We start from the raw sequence: 6000 nt of genomic DNA on the forward strand, positions 1-6000 counted from the left end.
CTCCTTTCCACGATGAAAAAAAGGAACAAAGATGAAATATAGGAAGTAAAGCCATGCTGTTATGTTGAGCTGTGGGGGACTCAGGTCAATAATTTCTGACATTGCCAGTTGAACAGAAGACCCAATGCTATTATGGGCTACTGGACTCTTTTAGAATATTTTGCTGAGTTCACACACCTATAATATTCAATAACGGAACTTAGAAAAAATAGGGTATACAGATGAATGTCCATTTTGTATCTGTGCATTCAAAGTGGTTAGGATAGATATATAGTTGCATTCTCTTAATGAATAGAATGATTTGTTCTAATGATGTTTGTAAATAGGATCTCAAGTCCACATCTTGTACAGCAATTAACCACTAAGAAGAATATATGCAGTGTGTTATTTGTTGAATCTGTACTTTCGATTTGATTTGAAACTGTCTCATTGCTATCTGTTTATCAATAAAATTTAAAAAAAAAAGAAAAAAAAGGAACAACGGTCATGTCAAAAAGGGCTACGGTCATATGTAGCCTATTCACTGCACGAACTGCACCTGTGTGTACCCAAGGATAAGGTCATTAAGAAGTTTGTCATTCAGAACATAGTGGAGGTCGCCACCCTCAGGGACATTTCCAAAGCAAGTGTTTTTGACAGTTATGTGCTTCCTAAGCTGTATGTGAAGCTGCATTACCGTGTTAGTTGTGCCATTCATAGCAAAGTGGTCAGAAATCGATCTCGTGAAGTCCACAAGGACTGAACAGCTCCACCCCGATTTAGACCTGCTGGTGCTACCCCACGACCTCCACCAAAGCCATGTAAGGGGAGCTGGGTCTTAGTGGACTGAAGAAGACTCTCTTCAGAAAGAAATAATAAATTGAATGTTATACTTTAAAAAAAGAAGATAGATAGATAGATAGATAGATATAGATAGATAGATAGATAGTAGCTGAGCCTTGTCTGAAAGTCACCTATTCTTTCAAAAACCACTGGGGCCTGTGGGTGCCAGGAGCTAGGGTAGCTAAGAGGCATAGTGCTTTAGTAAGGCTCTAGGTTCCTTCCCCACATGACCAAAAAAAGACAAATAAGAGGGAACAAAAAGTACATATGGCCCCTTGGGCAGTGTGATACAACCAGGCTGTGCACTTACTCTATATTCCTACAGCACTCAGCATGCCCTCCTCACCTCACTGCACCAGAGAAGCAGCGTATCGCAGGCATGGACATCTGTTTGGACTTGAATTCTGTTCTACATCTCACTTCTTTTTGCTGCACCTCAGTCTTCCCAGAGGTGATAATCAGCAGCACCTATTTCATGGCGTTGGTTAGAGAATTTAATATATGAGACGTTATGGAGCACAGTGTGACAATGTGGCACTGTTAAGAATTCCATGCCTGGTCCTTACTATACTAGCCACTATTCTGGGAGAACCTCCTATGTGCCCTGCACTTGTGCCAAGTGCTTCATAAGCTTCATCTCACTCAACTCTCACAATCCTATGGGGATAAAACAAGAGAGGCACAATGACTTCCCAGAGTAACTGGAGTTACCAAAGAATATATGCATTTTAAAATTCTGACACATACTATCAAAATATTTTTTTCTTTTTTTTTTTTTTTTTAAAGCCAGGGTCTCTGTGTAGTCCAGGCTGACCTCAAATGTGCAGTGATCCTCTGGCCTCAGCCTTCCGAGAGCTGGGATTAAAGGCGAGCACCACACCTGATTCAAATTGCTCTTCAGAGGCGTTTTATCAATGTACATTCTCACAATTGAACTGATACAGATTCTTGCTTCCCTTGGTACTGCCAATGTGATGTGTTAACAGAGATTTTTGCTAAACAGATTAGGGACTATTTATTGTCTTTTTGAGACAGGATCTGGCTATGCAGGTCACTTTGTAACCCAAGCTGGTCTTGAACTCACAATGATCCTCTTGCTTGAGCCTCCTGAGTGCTGGGATTACAGTTGTGCACCACCACACCCCACTAGGCTTTTAAAACGTCTTAATTTTGTATCGTTCATCATGAATGAGGTTAAGGTACTCTTCCTGTATTTCAGAATTATCTGCACTTTGCTCATTTTCTATTGGATCACTGGTCTTTAGTTTCCAGCAGCTCTTTATGCACTGGCTCTTAGAGATGAATTGTAGGGAGGTGTTTTTTCTTTTCCTTTGGTGTACAGAATTTTAATTTATCTTATGATGTTTGGGGACCTTAAATCTTTTTTTTCTCTCTAAGAGTCAGGGTCTTGCTATGCAGTTCTGGGTGACCGTAAGCTCCCTTTGTAGCCCAGGCTTGACAATCCTCCTTCTGCCTCAGCCTCCCAAGTGCTGGGATTATAGGTGTGTACCATCATGTGGGACCTTAATCTGAAGTTTATTCCTTAATTTTGTTCTGCATAGATTTGATCAACTTTTACTTATGACTTATTTTTTAAAAATATTATTTTTGTATGGGGAATCAAAACTCAGGATCTTGTGCTTGCCAGGTAGGTACTTGTGCTGCTCAGCTATCTCCCCAGCCCATTGAGCCCTGGACCTGGGGTTCAAGTTAGGAAGGCTTTCCTCTTCCCTGACAGATTTAAGGGAATTGCCCACATTTCCTCCTGGTGTTTTTAGTTTTTCTTATCCATTTTAAAATATATTTTGGCTTATGGTGCAAAGTAGAGAAAGCCAATTTTAAAACATTTTCTCAAATATTACTGAGTGATTCCAAAACCCTTGATTAGAAGTCTTTTTCTTCTCATTGGTTCTGGGTGACACATTCATGACACTAAATTGCATATTTGAGTCTATTTCCCGACTTTCCCACTCTGCTTTACTAGCCTGCCCATTCAAGCACCAAAATGACTTTTAGTTTTATGACTTTTAATATTTGCTAGCATTAAACACACCACTTAATTCTCTCTCCTTTAGTAATCTTCCGGCTATTTTTTCCTCACATAAAATTGTATTTTTAAAAGTCTGTTGGTTTTAATAGGATGACATTACAACTGTTAATATAAAATTAGTAGTTTCAACTGGACTACATCTGTTCAAGAAGTTGGCATATTTTTCCACATATTCAAATTTTCTTCTGGAGTCTTCAGTTATTTTAGTTTTATCTTGATGTAATGTATTGCCCTTATTTATTGCCCTATTTTAGAACTATTAAAAGAAAAAAGTGGACATTCTTCAAATGACTGCAGTGTTTTGGGTGAGAGAAATCCCAAAGTTGTCACTGGACAGATCTGCTACACATCTCTGAGCCTCTCTAGTCATGCTTGTTAGCAACTCCTATGCAATCAACAGTCCCCAGTGTCATCTCTATGCAGCAGCTAAAGAAAAGAACATAGCTCCCCTCTTCTAGTTTGGCTACCACACTTCCTTCTAAGAAGAAGAAGCAATCCCATAACCTGTAGAAGCCATCTTTGAGGAACAAAGTGTACAATCTGGTGACTCACACACCCAACTTTGATTACTTCCAACCTATTTTACTTCCTATGGCCTTTACATTTTGATCGCGAGACTCATTTTTGGTTCCATCTGCTAAATATTGGCTTTTGTTCTTTTGAGCTTCTAAGTCCATTATTTCCCTCCTACAAACATCTTTCCAAATATTGCCTGTGCCTTGGCCTAGTCCATCAGAAGAGTGTGAATGGTCCCTGTGGTACAGCAAGAAGACCAGGCTGTGAACTGTGACTGAGTTATCACAAAGCTTGATCCAGGGCCAATTCCCTCATCTGATCTTACTGACTCCTTTGTATAGTGGACATGACATGAACCTCACTGGCCCTTGAGAGCAGCAGCTGGGTTCCCTAAGAGGAAAGCAGCTAGCAAGGACTTAAGGAATGTCACCCTACCCCTTCAGGACATTTAATACCTTCCTATTCTGAACCTTTTAGCTGGGATGTGAAAGCATGTTACAACTATTTTTCCTTCTTTCAAACTTCACTGTACTATGGCTAAAGTACTCCCCTGGATCCAAAAATCACTGTCCATTGGGGGTGGTGGTGGTAGTGACTGAGTGACTCATCTAACCGCATGCTACCCACAGAAATTTAGTTTTACAAGGGCAACACTGACTTGACTCACTCAGCTCCTTAAAGTTCCCAGGACTGTAACTGAGGCTCCTGTGAACAGTGCTCTTGAGATGAAAGGCCTGAAGCAAAACCAGTCCATAGGAGGCTCTCCTTGGCTTCCTGAGCGCCCAAATGATACCCCAATAGAGCAGAGTCTAGGCCAGTGATAGTGAATGTCTGAGACTGAGTGCCCAAACTGCAACCCCAAACCCACTTATTTTATCACAAAGTGCCCACACTCTAATTAAACCCAAGTGCCCGGCTGCTGAAACCATACTGGGTGATTTGGCTTGCGTGCTGAGAGGACCCTACATCCTCGCTTGTGTTCAAGAACGCAATCTTAACATGGCCCCTTCACTGGATAAGGTACTTTTATTTATTTAGTACAGGGTCTCACTACACAGATTGGACTCATAGTGATTCTCCTGCTTTCAGCCTTCCAAACACTGGGATTGCACGGGCCACCACCCCAGTCTCAATTGCTGTCTCAGTGCGCCCCAGGGGCAGGGCTGGCAAGGCGCTCTGAGGACTGCACTTGTCACTGTATTCTGCCTAAGCAGGCGCTTTAGTCCACTGAGCTATCTGGCCAGCCGTTGGATATGGTACTGAGAGCCCTCTGCCTTCCTGTAACAGCTCATGTTGTCCTGCAATCCTGGAAACATGCTACCTGTCCATTATTAGAGGCCTCTGCCATTCTACAAGCTCATACGTAGCCCAAGTCCTGATAAGGATGGTGCTTAACGAATGTCTGTTGGCTAAAGAACACACTTCTATGGAGGCCTTCTTCTGGCTTAAGACTCTACGTACACAGCTAACCTAACTTGAAGATTTAATGAGAATGGTTAAATACAAAAACGCACCCCAATCTTTAAATCAGGAGAGAAAACCAAATATTTTATTTTCCTTGAAGGAACTATTTGTCTGAAAATCAAAAACAAAAAATGTAACTTATGCTTTCAACTATAAAAATGTTTGTATTAATAAATAACTGTTATAGCTAAACTGCACTGAGATACTAAAAGCATCAGGCCAAAGTATGAAAAATATTAGCTCTCTAAAAGGTAGAAAATCAGGAGTATTTTCAAAGTATGAAAAAGCATCAGGCCAAAGTATGAAAAATATTAGCTCTCTACCTATATACTAAAAGGTAGAAAATCAGGAGTCTACTATTCTCTTTGGTTGGGAACTTCTTTGGAACACATCCTCTTGAGATATAATCACAGGTGAACAGAAAGGCAGTAGAGAAAAGAAGGATGAAAACATGAGGCGAACAATTCAAAACCTTTTCATTTTTTTTATTTTAAATTACAAAGGATGTTGCATACACTGATGAATCTGTATCTGACTAGAGGTGCTGAGGAGTTGGAAAGTGACAGAAAATAAAGGCAACCTTTGCACTGCCTTTTCTTCTGGAAATAAAAACTGCACAACTATTAACCAACATTGAATAGGATAATTTTAAACAGCTCATGCGTCAACAAGATAAAATTCTTTCTAGACAAGAGACAAGACTGAATCCAATAAAAAGTGCCACAGCTCCAGTTGGGAGGGAGGAAAAATCAACAAAACCACAGAATATTTATGATAGCATTACAAACAGGATCCTAAGCAACTATGCCAAAGAGGTTGCCACACTGTAGAAACAAATACTTCAAATTCTTGCCCTTCTGCTCTTCTGTGACTTCTGTGCTGGCAGCCCTAGTGTCACTGTTAACCACAAATGCTAAGCTATAGGACAAACCCGAGGTAAAAAAGCAGGTGATGGAATACAGTGTTATAAAAATGTGGTGGAAAGGCAGATACAGTACACACATACACATTTATGTTATTTGGTTCTGAAAAAAACAAAGGGTGAAAGGCAAGACACAGTAATCAGTCTTGCTCCCATCCACCCAAAATTGAGTTAATTACACCATCGTGTTTACATTGTTATGAAAGAGGCAAACCTAGTTCACCTG

The sequence above is a fragment of the Octodon degus genome, unplaced genomic scaffold (assembly GCF_000260255.1).
Source record: "Octodon degus isolate 3935 unplaced genomic scaffold, OctDeg1.0 scaffold00212, whole genome shotgun sequence".
Taxonomy (NCBI): Eukaryota; Metazoa; Chordata; class Mammalia; order Rodentia; family Octodontidae; genus Octodon; species Octodon degus.